This window comes from Schistocerca gregaria, chromosome 6 (assembly GCF_023897955.1).
Source record: "Schistocerca gregaria isolate iqSchGreg1 chromosome 6, iqSchGreg1.2, whole genome shotgun sequence".
In the NCBI taxonomy this organism is placed as follows: Eukaryota; Metazoa; Arthropoda; class Insecta; order Orthoptera; family Acrididae; genus Schistocerca; species Schistocerca gregaria.
Window position 1 is genome coordinate 224,756,989 of NC_064925.1, and position 15,483 is coordinate 224,772,471.

Genomic DNA, 15,483 nt, shown 5'->3' on the forward strand with positions numbered 1-15,483 from the left:
CGAACAGCTCTAATGACTGTGTCAAAACATATTGTCGAAGAACCTCTACTGAATCCGAACAGAATTCTTTTCCCATCATTGCATATTAAGTTGAGATTCACTAAAGCATTTGTTAAGGCTGTTCACAGGTATGAAGCAGCATTTCAGTATCTATAAAGAAGTTTTCACTACCAGCACTGTTGAGAGACACACACACTCTTTGAGTACACTCTACGCCCAAACCAGCTGATATGTGACAGCATTGTTCTTGGGAAACAGGAGAGCCGAAACTTATAGTTACCTTGTGGACGAACTCGCCCATACTTATCTCATTGGCTGCAGCATGATCCTCAAGATGCACTTCCTTTACTGCCGCCTCCATGCAGTCCCTGTACTCTCAGAGAGCGTTTCCATCAGGATACATCTCTCATGGGACAGTGGAACACAGGACAGTGGATTACAGCTACGTTGGTTGACTTCTGCTGGATGCTACAGGGAAACCTCCCGCAAGAGGAAGGCAGAAAATCGGAGCGGATAAATTGATAAGTTCAGATAATGCATTTTCGTATTGATTATGGCAGCAGTATAGGTGAAATGTAATGTTCCAACTTTCTTGTAACCCTCAGCTAGGAGACAATTTTAATAGTGATATTTGTGTTCAGGGCATCAATATCTATAAACATTGCCTACTTTAGTTTCTGTGTAAAATCCACTTTGGCCGAGCATTATTTGAGTGTCTGGCAGTTAATAACTCATTCGAGTAAGCTGCAACGGACCAAAAGAAAATATTCTATCAAACAAATAGTTGCCTGTCAACCAATTACGCTTACAGTTGTACAGTTGGTATGCAGCCCAATAAAATCAAAAGACCGAGCAGCGTTAAGCCATTGTTTCCAGGTCTCATGTATTAATAAATACCCTATACAGTCCCTACCACGAAAGATTTTAAATAAAATACGTTTTAATCTGCATTAGTCCATACCGTCATCGTTCCCAGTGAATCATGCATCCCATCAAGTAATTAACGCCCCACCATTTCTGAAGAATTTTTTATTTACTGCATAGCCATTTAGCCCCAAAATATTTCCGCAAAAATATCACTCTGCTGTACAAGCGAGCACTCGCGAAACCAATTCCTTATAGTACTACCAAACACCGTATTATTGGCTTTATGGAATTTGCGTTAAATTATTTTCTTAAGAAGAAAGAATTTATTGTATTTTATTTCTTAAACACTGACGAAGACTCAGTTTCAAGGGAAGCTATAAAATTATGATCGTATGCTTTTACCCACTAATACATTCACCTCCATATGCAACCGAAAGCCTCAAAGAAAATCTAATTTCATTAGTAAGTTAGTTCCACAATCGTACTGTTATCCAACAACAGAATTAGTTTTCTAAGTCACTGGCATGACATGATGTACTGTGAGTCTTTAGTATAAACCTTCCCTAAGAAAGACCTGTAAAGGGCTACTTGGAGGCCCATTTTTAATAGAAATATAATGGACGTAATAGCAACAAATTGGCCTAACCTCTCTAAGGATGTACGCGTTGAAAGTAGTATCAGAGACTATGAGGCTGCTGTAGCGACAATGATTATCAAATCACAAAGGACACCAAAAACAAGTAGAAGGAGAATGTTCAGAAAACTAGATGCAGAGGCAGTATTTTCGTGTCGCAAAGTGTACCTCGAACATTTAGCTCTGGAAACGAACATATAGAAGAATTGTGGCACAAACCTGTTGTTGACCACAGAACTAACAGATATGATTATAGTAGAAGAGCACGGTATACAGTTACTGTAAATAAACTTCTAAAGAAGCAGAGGGTACTGCTTAACAAACAAAGCATAGGACAGCGGACAGAGAAATGCTCAATGAAACTCGTTTGGCTGCGAAAAGGACAATGCATGAAACCTTCAGTAACTACCGTAACCGAATATTCTCGAAGGACCTTTCACAAAACCGGAAAAAAATGCTGGTCGTACGTAAAGGCTATTAGTGGCAAGAAATTCTACTTACACGTAGCCAAATTTGGTAGCCACGTATGAAGGAGAAAGGACTTAAAATTGGAGGTAGCAAAGCAGAAGCAGATATGCGAAGCTCCGTTTTCAATAACCTTAAAAAGTAAATTCAGGGATATTGCCCCTATTTCACTCTCGCACCACTGAAAGGATGAATGATATAGATATTTATGTCAGTTGTGTTCAGAAACAACTAAACTCACTCTAACTGAAAAAAATAAAACGAGAGTGCAGGGCCCTATGGAATCCCTATCAACGTCTATACTGAATTGAGGCTGAATAGCCCCTGTTTCAACATAATCTACCGTAGAGCCCTTAAAAAAAAGTTTGTAGTTGCAGAAAAGCACAGGTTACATCCGTCTGCAAGAGTAGTAGTGGAAGTGATCTCCTAAACTAGAGTCCGGCGTTCTACACAGCCATTTCAGAATCATCGTCAGTTTAATGAGCTCTCACCCCAATTGTGTTATCTCTTTAACGCTGTTGAGTCAGAACGAAACGGATCGAGTCGTACTAAGTACACCGCAACCGAGATTCAAACGGTATACTATGCTATACATATTTGTCAGTCTCGGTTTTTAGCCCATTCTTTTATTGCCTGCTCCCACTATCTTCATCCTACAACTCCCAGTGTGGCGTCCATTGCATGACTGTGCTTATTCGATTAACGTTGGGGGAGTGGGGGGGGGGGGGGAGAGGCTATTTACCCAAGAGAGAGCGATAGAAAGGAAGTAGGATGACAGTCATAGTTGCGAATAATGAAAGACAGCCTGATAAGGAAGCTCAGTAAGTAATAACAGTTGATATACTTGACGAATGATCATTTTCAGTGAAATTCGTAATGTCAGTGCACTGATGTATTATTCATGTCGGGGAGAGTGCATAATTGCATGTTTTTATACTTGGAATGAGTTTTAATATACGTAGTTATGACGTGAGGAGACAATTTGCTTTAGGTATTTCAAAGGCGATCCATATTTAAGTAATTCTGAGCCGCCTGATAATAACAAAGAAGGCTGATTCAAGTGTGGAAGCATCCAAGCATTCTACCTGGCAAAAGCAACAAATAAAATATCCGGCGTACCAAACAAAGTGGAACAAGATCGCAGACTCAATTATATGACGAAAGTTATATATCAAAACCACGAATAGCTGTAAAGCATTACGTAGAACAGCTCAGCCAAAATTCCATTACTATGACATACGAGGCAGGTTAGAGTTTTGTTTATAATGTGCTACCAACTGATGTTGTTTTGAGACGTCATTATCAATCTGCAGTAAACAGCTGTGTAACTCATATTACAAAAATAAGAGTTAGGCACCTGATCCTTCTTTTGCGCGAGGAAGGATGAATAAGTGCAAGACTGTAACACATCGATTGACAGTCAACATGTTAAAAACTTGAATTGTCGTACGTGATGGCCTGCATCCAGCAATATAATCTATGAAAAACTGAAATAAACTTAACCAGTCGTATTATGTGAAAACATGATTGGATTACAACATATTGTGTTCAATGAATTGGTTCAAAACGTATTAAAGGCAACTTAAAAATTTAAATGATGCCTTCATGCATTGGGAAATGATTTCAATCATGACGCATTCTGAAACTTAATCTAAATACCTAAGTCTTTCCGTTGAGAATTTTGACATATTTTATTTGGGTAGCAAGCGAAACGTTTCCTTCGCATCCTGTAAAATAAAGATATGTGCGCTTAATACGATTTGAAACGATGCTCGTTATTTTTTATAGTATCTTAGAACATATCCTGAGCTAAAACGTAATGAATATCTCGAAATTAATGACCTAAATCCGAAAACATCGTTCATGTGAAACCCAACTCGCTGTTTAGTCACATGACTTCCTGAAAGCACAGGATAAAAGCCATCAGGCAGGCTCAGTATTTCTTGATTTCCAAAAAGTATTTGTGTCTATTTCGACACTTGTACATCTCAAAGAACATATGATCATACATGTGGTATTAGTAAAAATTTGTGACTGGACTGAGGATGCAACATGTTATCTCGGATGGAGAGTCATTCAACAAAAGCGGAAAGAAACTTCAGATGTTCCCCTGTGAAGTGTGTCGTAACCCTTAATGTTCTTGTTGTATATTAATAACCTTGCAGACAATATTATTAGTAGACTCAAACTTCCCGTAGGTGATACTGTTATTTAATGAAGTACTATCATAAAAATATTCACAAATATTCAGTCGAATCTTGATAAAATTTCAAACTTGCTTTCAGAAATGTTCAGAGATGTAAAACTGTGCACTTCTCCAAAACGAAAAACCATTATATTCTATTATTAGAGTAGCAAAAAGTCACAACTGGAATCGGTCAACTCATACAATAGCTGGATGTACTGATTTGTATGAACATGAACTAAAACGACGACATAGGATAAGTCGTAGGTGAAACAGGTGGCACAATTTTGTTCGTTGGTAGAAAACTAGAAAAGTGCTGTAAGTCTACAAAGGAGATAGCCAACAAAACTTTCGCGAAACACATCCTAGAATATTGCTCAGATTTGAGGGACTCGTACCAAATAGGACTAAATGGTGGTATTGAATAGGTGAAATGAAGAGCAGAGCAAATAGTCACGTTTTAGCTCTTTGGGAGAGAGTCACAAAAATACTGGAGAAACCGAACGGTTCAAATGGCTCTGAGCACAATGGGACTTACCATTAGAGGTCATCAGTTCCCTAGAACTTAGAAATACTTAAACCTAACTAACCTAAGGACATCACACACATCCATGACTGAGGCAGGATTCCAACCTGCGACCGTAGCGGTCTTTCGGTTCCAGAATGAAGAGGCTCGAACCGCTCGGCCGCAACGGCCGGCGAAGAAACTGAACTGTCAAAAATTTAAAGGTAGACGAAGGCTCAAAAAAATGTTCAAATGTGTTCAAATCTTATGGGACTAAACTGATAAGGTCATCAGTCCCTAACCTTACACACTACTTAACCTAAATCATCCTAAGGACAAACACACACACCCATGCCCGAGGGAGGACTCGAACCTCCGCCGGGACCAGCCGCACAGTCCATGACTGCAGCGCCCTAGACCGCTCGGCTAATCCCGCGGGGCAGGCGAAGACTATTCCGAGGAAACCTGCTTAAAAAGTTTCAACAACGTGCTTTATGTGATGAATCTAAGGATATACCACAAATTCCCTGGTGTCCCTTCCGTGGGGAAGGGAACGGGAAGAAGCAGTAATACAATGGAAGTTACCGTCTGTCATGCACTTTGCAGTCGTTTACAATGTTTCTACGTAGATGTACCAATCGCTTAAGTGAGGAACACGGAAGTATACTTGTAATCCCGTGTTCAAGTAACAATACGGTCACGTTTCCAAAGATGACCTCAAAGCAGGGTTAGACATATACTGCCACAGCTAATGGCTAAAGTCACTCCAGAATGACTACACGTTGCCTAAGAAATAGAAACTGAAAATTACATCCCATCTCTTCAATTCCTCTACTATTCCTTTGGGATATTTGCAGAAAGCGATGTAGTATTTCATATTTAGAACAGGTAGCACTAATTGTATCCAGACCACTGAAAACCTGCAACTGTAGGATTTCCTACTATTTGACGACCAATGACAAAGATATGACCCAGTCACTAGTCTAAGACGAGGTTTACCCCCACTGACGAGTTTTCTATTGGTCAGCCACACAGAGGCATGGCAGCTACAATGGCTGAACCTTAACGCAACTGGAGGTTACAGAATTCAAAATTTCCTGAAATTGTACTGAGTGAGAGCTGTAGCTGACAGCCAGAGTTTCAGCTCCTCCACTCAGGAAACAAGGGCCAAGAACAAGCTCTTTTGGAAGCCCTGGAGAACAAGAAACATCTGCCACACAGAGGTGATTGAACATCAACATTCCTTTTCCTGGACTTAACTTAAATCTCACATTTTTTCCAATCCTTCTCACACAATATGTCTCACTCTATTCTTTTATTTTTATTTTATTGTGTTTGGACATGTACTGCGTACATTCTGCTGTTCCATTACATATACAGGGCGTAAATTTTAAGTTTACAAACCAGAATAGCTCGAAAAATAAGCTTCGCACGAAAAAATGTGTAGAATCCAAAGATGATTATTTTCGAGGGGGGAAATCTGCTGGTGCTAAAATTAGCCCGCCAACCCAACCCCCTTGATGTGGGGCGGGAGGCAACTTTAAAATTTCAAATGGGAACCCCCATTTTTATGGCATAATTTAATTCTACATAAAAAACTACGTACATTTTGTCTTAAACATTTGTTTTGATTGTTGGCAGTTGGTGCTGTAATTCAAGAAAACCCATGTTCTCATTTTTGCTTGAAAAATAGTGAAAAGCGAGGGAACTCACTGGAAACAAGCACCCCGAAGTTCATTTACTTGCAAGTATTTGCAAATAATCAACAATAAAACGAAACCAATCGTTCCTTTTCAGGACCACTAAATATTGACCGGGAATATGTTCATCTTTAGTTAGGGAGTGGATAATCTTTTTCTTTGTTTACTCCGTTAGTTAATGCGTTCACTCGTTAGTAAGTGGGATGCTTGGTTAGTTAGTTAGCAAGTCAGATGATTTGTCTGATAATTAAAAGCTGTCTGATCTCATGATCACGAAACGAACAAAACTCATCCAAATCTGCGGAAAAAATTAATACAGTATTTGGGTCAACATTTGTAAAACTCTAATTCTTCTCTCTCCCTATGGGGAGAGAGGGAGGGTTTTAGTTTTAGCGAATCAAAATTTACGAAATAAACAATAATTTTTTATTTTTCCGTAACCATTTTCCACGCAAAAATGAGAAAATAGATTTTCTCGAATGACAGCGACAACTAGCAAGAATCAAAACAAGTGTTTAAGACAAAATGTATATAGTTTTTTATGTACAACCTGATTCTACTATAAAAAATGGGAGTGCCCATTTGAAATTTTAAAGTAGCTTCCCGTCCCACCCCCAGGGGGCTGGGGTGGCGAGCTAATTTTAGCAGCAGCAGATGTCCTCCTCGAAAATAATCAAATTTGGATTCTAACCATTTTTTCGTGTGAATATATTTTTCGAGTTATTATGGTTTGTCAACTTAAGATTTACACCCTGTGTACATCCCTTGCAGTAAGAGAAATTCTTCACATGACTGACACATAATTTAACTTATTTACTGCTCCAACCGTCATTCTGTTTCTTGCTCTGTTTCTGCATCACTTTTAAAAAGGAATACCTCTTCCAGCTATTCTTTATTACTCTTCTCTTCTACCATATATGCTTCATTAGGATTGCTCGTTACTACGTTGTGTTATCACATGCACACCTGCTCTTAAGAGAGTGTGATTGTTTTGCTAATACTGTTCTGCTCGTCTTTTACCCCATGTTTGTGCATTGTTGCAACATGTGCAATGATATCGAACCAATCTCTTCAGCCTGTTGAGAAGACGCTTCACCAGCCACTGGAAACGTATATTGTTATAGACGGTGGGCGTTTCGGAAAAAAAAGAAAAAAAAACAGGAAGTGGAGCAGTAACGAGGTCCGTGATTTCTTTTTTGTTATTGCTGCTCCTATAATTTTCCAGTGTAAGTAAACTGAAATTGAACTTATGACATGAAGCTATATTTTAACAACCGTTTCCTTCAGGTCCTTGTTTGATAGATCCATTCAGTTTTTGTAGTACAGCTTTCTTTCAAAACTCTGGCAAAACAAAAGAAGAGCTATCATGTTAGTTAACTGGTGGAACGTCATAAGATGCCTCTTCGTTTACCTCTCAGTTGGTTTGTAGGTCCAAACAGTTGCAGCCGAGAGCGGTTAGCAAATGCTTTCGGATTAAAAAAAGACCAACTACTGTAAAGCAGAAGCACTGAATATTCGATAGGCGTACACAAAAGAAAGAAAACTTTCTAACCTTCGGAGTTTTCTTTTGACGAGCTAGAGTAAAGTAGCAAGTTTTCTTTCTTTTGGGTCTGCCTATCGACAATGCCTATCGACAAGTCAAGGTTTCCGCTTTTTCATGAGTGGTCTCCTTTAGTCCAGAAGTATTCAAATTCTACTTGAATCTCCTTTCCTAAAACAAGAGTGACTGGTTTCAGTTTTAAACTTTCCTCTAGTGTTCTGATTTTTACGTAGGCTCTTTAGATTCGTCAGACTGGTGCTCCCCATCAACGTAACGTAAGTGTTTCGTGTAACAACACGAGCTTCCATGTTCCTACGAACGCTAAAGTGCGGTCTCTCCCGCCAACAATGCTTTCTGGTGCAGACAATCCCTGCTACCATTATATAATGTGTCAATGCGTGGTCTCTCCCGCGTATGTCTCCATACGCGGTCTCTCTCGCCCTTTTTAAAATTATATCAATGTGCGGTCTCTCCTGCCAACAAGACTTTGGTGGAGACATTCCCTGCTACCACAATTATTTCCAACATGACAAATATTAATTATTCCTTGTTAATCCTATTAATAAAATATAAACATCTTTCATAAATTGTGGTTTGACAATAGACAATAAAAATATACACGTCTTACAAGTGCACATTTTGGGATTAAGAACATCGCCCTGCTGTGATTGTGGCGCACAAAGACAAACTGTTCAGCACATCACAAATCGATCCTTCCCAGGAGATCAGGAGGCGTTCCTGTTAGCAACTAAGGCATCAATTCTGTATGTTGAACAGTTTGACATGAACCTGTGACCTATAAGCTTTGTAGATATTGTTAAATTTAATCGATTTATAATCATAACTCTCTTTTCTATGTGTTAAATATCTGTAAGGGACAAAAAAGACTTCTTATGTGAAGTGGTTCTAACCATTCGTTAAATAAAAAGTAAATAAGTTCTGGTAAGTCTATGTAGGATCACCTTAATTCTACATAAGTCGACCAAAATGATTTGGGATTCCGTCCTATACAATAGCACCTGACACTCATAAAATTGAGATACTAAACACCTTTTTCCAAAGCTGTTTCACAGAGGAAGACCGCACTGCAGTTCCTTCTCTAAATCCTCGCACGAACGAAAAAATGGCTGACATCGAAATAAGTGTCCAAGGAATAGAAAAGCAACTGAAATCACTCAACAGAGGAAAGTCCACTGGAGCTAACAGGATACCAATTCGATTCTATACAGAGCACGCGAAAGAACTTGCCCCCCTTCTAACAGCCATGTGCCGCACGTCTCTAGAGGAAAGGAAGGTTCCAAATGATTGGAAAAGAAGACAAGTAGTCCCAGTCTTCAAGAAGGGTCGTCGAGCAGATGCGCAAAACTACAGGCCTATATCTCTGACAGCGATCTGTTATTGAATTTTAGAACATGTTTCTTTGCTCGTGTATCAATGTCATTCCTGGAAACCCAGAATCTACTCTGTAGGAATCAACAAAGATTCCGGAAACAGCGTTCGTGTGAGACCCTACTCGCTTTATTTGTTCATGAGACCCAGAAAATATTAGATACAGGCTCACACGTAATGCCATTTTCCTTGACTTTGGGAAGGCGTTAGATACAGTTCCGCACTGTCGCCTGACAAACAAAGTAAGAGCCTACGGAATATCAGAACAGCTATGTGGCTGGATTGAAGAGTTTTTAGCAAACAGAACACAACATGTTGTTCTCAATGGAGAGACGCCTACAGACGTTAAAGTAACCTCTGGAGTGCCACAGGGGAGTGTTATGGGACTATTGCTTTTCACAATATAGATAAATGACCTAGTAGACAGTGTTGGAAGTTCCATGCGGCTTTCAGCGGATGATGCTGTAGTATATAGAGACGTTGCATTATTAGAAAATTCCACCAAAATGCAGGATGATCTGCAGCGGATCGGTACTTGGTGCAGGGAGTGGCAACTGACCCTTAACATAGACAAATGTAATGTATTGCGAATACATAGAAAGAAGGATCCTTTATTGTACGATTATGTGATACCGGAATTATCTCTGGTAGCAGCTACTTCTGTAAAATATCTGGGAGTATGCGTACGGAACGATTTGAAGTGGAATGATCATATAAATGTATTGTTGGTAAGGCGGGCGCCAGGTTGAGATTCATTGGAAGAGTTCTTAGAAAATGTAGTCCATCAACAAAGGAGGTGGCTTACAAAACACTCGTTCGACCTATACTTGAGTTTTGCTCATCAGTGTGGGATTCGTACCAGGTTGGGTTGACAGAGAAGATAGTGAAGATCCAAAGAAGAGTGGCGCGCTTCGTCACAGGGTTATTTGGTAAGCGTGATGGCGTTACTGAGATGTTTAGCAAACTCAAGAGGCAGACTCTGCAAGAGAGGCGCTCTGCATCGCTGTGTAGCTTGCTGTCCAGGTTTTGAGAGGGTGCGTTTCTGGATGAGGTATCGAATATACAGGGTGTTACAAAAAGGTAGGGCCAAACTTTCAGGAAACATTCTTCACACACAAATAAAGAAAAGATGTTAAGTGGACATGTTTCAGGAAACGCTTAATTTCCATGTTAGAGCTCATTTTAGTTTCGTCAGTATATGCTGTACTTCCTCGATTCACCACCAGTTGGCCCAATTGAAGGAAGGTAATGTTGACAAGATACGTTTGAAGTTCTCTAACGCTATAGATACAGCAATAAGGAATAGCGCAGTAGGCAACACAGTTGAAGAGGAATGGACGTTTCTAAAAAGGGCCATCAAAGAAGTTGGGAAGAAAAACATAGGTACAAAGAAGGTAGCTGCGAAGAAACCATGGGTAACAGAAGAAATACTTCAGTTGATTGATGAAAGGAGGAAGTACACACATGTTCCGGGAGAATCAGGAATACAGAAATACAAGTCGCTGAGGAATGAAATAAATAGGAAGCGCAGGGAAGCTAAGACGAAATGGCTGCAGGAAAAATGTGAAGACATCGAAAAAGATATGATTGTCGGAAGGACAGACTCAGCATACAGGAAAGTCAAAACATCCTTTGGTGACATTAAAAGCAACGGTTGTAACATTAAGAGTGCAACGGGAATTCCACTGTTAAATGCAGAGGAGAGAGCAGATAGGTGGAAAGAATACATTGAAAGCCTCTATGAGGGTGAAGATTTGTCTGATGTGATAGAAGAAGAAACAGGATTCGATTTAGAAGAGATATGGGATCCAGTATTAGAATCGGAATTGAAAAGAGTTTTGGAGGACTTACGGTCAAATAAGGCAGAAGGGATAGATAACATTTCATCAGAATTTCTAAAATCGTTAGGGGAAGTGGCAACAAAACGACTATTCACGTTGGTGTGTAGAATATATGAGTCTGGCGACGTACCATCTGACATTCGGAAAAGCATCATCCACACAATTCCGAAGACGGCAAGAGCTGACAAGTGCGAGAATTACCGCACAAACAGCTTAACAGCTCATGCATCGAAGCTGCTTACAAGAATAATATACAGAAGAATGGAAAAGAAAACTGAGAATGCGATAGGTGACGATCAGTTTGGCTTTAGGAAAAGTAAAGGCACGAGAGAGGCAATTCTGACGTTACGGCTAATAATGGAAGCAAGGCTAAAGAAAAATCAAGACACGTTCATAGGATTTGCCGACCTGGAAAAAGCGTTCGACAATATAAAATGGTGCAAGCTGTTCGAGATTCTGAAAAAAGTAGGGGTAAGCTATAGGGAGAGACATGTCATATACAATATGTACAACAACCAAGAGGGAATAATAAGAGTGGACGATCAAGAACGAAGTGCTCGCATTAAGAATGGAGTAAGACAAGGCTGTAGCCTTTCGCCCCTACTCTTCAATCTGTACATCGAGGAAGTAATTATGGCTATAAAAGAAAGGTTCAGGAGTGGAATTAAAATACAAGGTGAAAGGATATCAATGATTCGATTCGCTGACGACATTGCTATCCTGAGTGAAAATGAAGAAGAATTAAATGATCTGCTGAACGGAATGAACAGTCTAATGGGTACACAGTATGGTTTGAGAGTAAATCGGAGAGGTAATGAGAAGTAGTAGAAATGAGAACAGCGAGAAACTTAACATCGGGATTGATGGTCACGAAGTCAATGAAGTTAAGGAATTCTGCTACCTAGGCAGTAAAATAACCAATGACGGACGGAGCAAGGAGGACATCAAAAGCAGACTCGCTATGGCAAAAAAGGCATTTTTGGCCAAGAGAAATCTACTAATATCAAATACCGGCCTTAATTTGAGGAAGAAATTTCTGAGGATGTACGTCTGGAGCACAGCATTGTATGTTAGTGAAACATGGACTGTGGGAAAACCGGAACAGAAGAGAATCGAAGCATTTGAGATGTGGTGCTATAGACGAATGTTGAAAATTATGTGGACTGATAAGGTAAGGAATGAGGAGGTTCTAGCAGAATCGGGGAGGAAAGGAATATGTGGAAAACACTGATAAGGAGAAGGGACAGGGTGATAGGACATCTGCTAAGACATGAGGGAATGACTTCCATGGTACTAGAGGGAGCTGTAGAGGGCACAAACTGTTGAGGAAGACAGAGATTGGAATACGTCAAGCAAATAATTGAGGACGTAGGTTGCAAGTGCTACTCTGAGATGAAGAGGCTAGCACAGGAAAGGAATTCGTGGCGGGCCGCATCAAACCAGTCAGTAGACTGATGACCAAAAAAAAAAAGACTTCGGTGCTTGTATTGACAAGCAACTCATTGCTCTACAGTACTAGCATCAAGCACATCAGGTCGTAGCATCAACAGGTTAGTGTTCACCACGAACGTGGTTTTGCAGTCAGTGCAATGTTTACAAATGCGCAGTTGGCAGGTGCACATTTGATGTATCGATTAGCACGGGGCAATAGCCGTGTCGCGGTACGTTTTAATCGAGACAGATTTCCAGAACGAAGGTGTCCCGACAAGAAGACATTCGAAACAATTGATCGGCGTCTTAGGGAGCCGGAAAATTCCAGCCTATGACTCGCGACAGGGGAAGGCCTAGAACGACGAGCGCACCTGCAATGGACGAGGCAATTCTTCGTGCAGTTGACGATAACCCTAATGTCAGCGTCAGAGTAGTTGCTGCTGTACAAGGCAACGTTGACCAATTCACTGTATGGCGAATGCTACGGGAGAACCAGTTGTTTCCATACCATGTACAGCGTGTGCAGGCACTATCAGAAGCTGATTGGCCTCCACAGGTACACTTCTGCGAATGGTTCATCCAACAATGTGTCAATCCTTATTTTAGTGCAAATGTTCTCTTTAAGGATAAGGCTTCATTCCAACGTGATCAAATTGTAAATATTCACAATCAACATGTGTGGGCTGACGAGAATCCGCGGGCAATTGTGCAATCACGTCATCAACACAGATTTTCTGTGAACGTTTGGGCAGGCATTGTTGGTGATGTCTTGATTGGGCCCCATGTTCTTCCACCTACGCTCAATGGAGCACGTTATCATGATTTCATACGGGATACTCTACCTGTGCTGCTCGAACACGTGCCTTTACAAGTACGGCACAACATGTGGTTCATGCCCAATGGAGCTCCTGCACATTTCAGTCGAAGTGTTCGTACGCTTCTCAACAACAGATTCGGTGACCCATGGATTGGTAGAGGCGGACCAATTCCATGGCCTCCACGCTCTCTTAAACTCAACCCTCTTGACTTTCATTTATGGGGGCATTTGAAAGCTCTTGTCTGCCCAATCCTGATACCAAATGTAGAGACTCTTCGTGTTCGTTTTGTGGGCGCCATTCTCCAGGGCTGCATCAGCGCATCAGGGATTCCTTGCGACGGAGGGTGGATGCATGTATCCTCGCTAACGGAGGACATTTTGAACATTTCCTGTAACAAAGTGTTTGAAGTCACGCTGGTACTTTCTGTTGCTCTGTGTTTCCATTCCATGATTAAAGTGATTTTAAGAGAAGTAATAAAATGAGCTCTAACATGGTAAGTAAGGGCTTCCGGACGCATGTCCACATAACATATTTTCTTTCTTTGTGTGAGGAATGTTTCCTGAAAGTTTGGCCGTACCTTTTTGTAACACCCTGTATTGCTTCCCCCTACTTATACATCCAGAGGAGATCACGAATGTAAAATTAGAGAGATTCAAGCACGCACGGAGGCTTTCCGGCAGTCGTTTTTCCCGCGAACCATACGAGACTCGAACAGGTAATGACAGTGGCACGTAAAGTGCCCTCCGACACACACCGTTGGGTGGCTTGCGGAGCATAAATGTAGATGTAGATTTGGCGTCATAGTTGAGTTCATTGTTATTTACGACGCCTTGGGAATTGCAGGCTCCCTAAACATGTGGCTGTTCTACCAGGCGCCATCCCGCTCATACACTGAACACACACACACACGCAGTCAGACGGACGGCGACTGTGGCGACGGAGCTGCAAGCAATGACGGCAACAGCCACCCACGGGCCGAAGTGGAGGCGCAACCAGAATGGGACGTGCATTATTTACGGGCGTGAAGAAATGGACGAAATCCTCCAAGCCGCACTAGGAGAGCTAGCGTGGCCGAGCAGTCCCCCGCTGCGCCACGTATACGGCCGCGCTTCCGGCGGGGCTGAATATTTCATTCGCGCACCAAGCAGTCGGATTATTCTACTGAGCGCAGGTGCTGCGAAGAGCGAGTCAGTCGTTATGCACCGCATTTGTCTTCGTTACTCTACTCCTGCCATTCGCCCTACTCATGTCGTACGATGGTACGTATTCCACCGAATGGAACTGTCTATTCACGTATTCATTGCAACTGTAACGTCTGTTCGCTGTTCCTTTCAAAATGCAGCTAGGATAACAGATAACGTACTGGGATTGAGGGGCATAGTAAATCTTGCACCGTACGTGGTGAGCTCATAAAAGATATCCGATTGTAGCACCAAGACGGCTAAGCAAGCATGGTGCAACGATATGGAAGAATAACAACGGACTGGTTGCAGTAAGCAGAAGCGGAATACTCTATAGTAGGTCGTTGCAACCGAAGTCGTGACGTTTACATAGAAGAACTAAACTACCAGTCTCATTTTATGAGACATCCGATGTAATACTCTACATATTAGGGACGTAAGAAAGCTTTGTTGTTTCAGTAGTGCTGTTAAGAATACTGCAGACGTCAGTAGCTCAATATTTGATCATGGAAATTAAAATGAACATTCTCTTCTTACTGTGCCTTGTTTTTGTGTGTGTTTGTCGTTGATTTCGAAGCTGTAATGGTTAGTGATGGTAAACAAGTACGGTACTGTAGGTGCAATGACATCAAATGCCTCTTCCTGATGTGTATCTCACTTTACCTAGTCCCAAGATGTTCCAACGCTCGATGCATCAGCATTGTGCAGTGCTGCTGAGCATGTGTCAGAGGACATGGGCTGGAGTGTTCATCCATGATGAATTGTGCTACTGAAGTAGTTACATATTTTAGAGTGTGTACATCATGCAGCAAATAGTATGGAAGTATGGATTAAACACACTGAAGATTATATAAGCATTCTGTTCACTACTTTGAATGGTATCACATAGCAGTATTTTCACAGATTTACTAAAAATCTTAAGTCAAA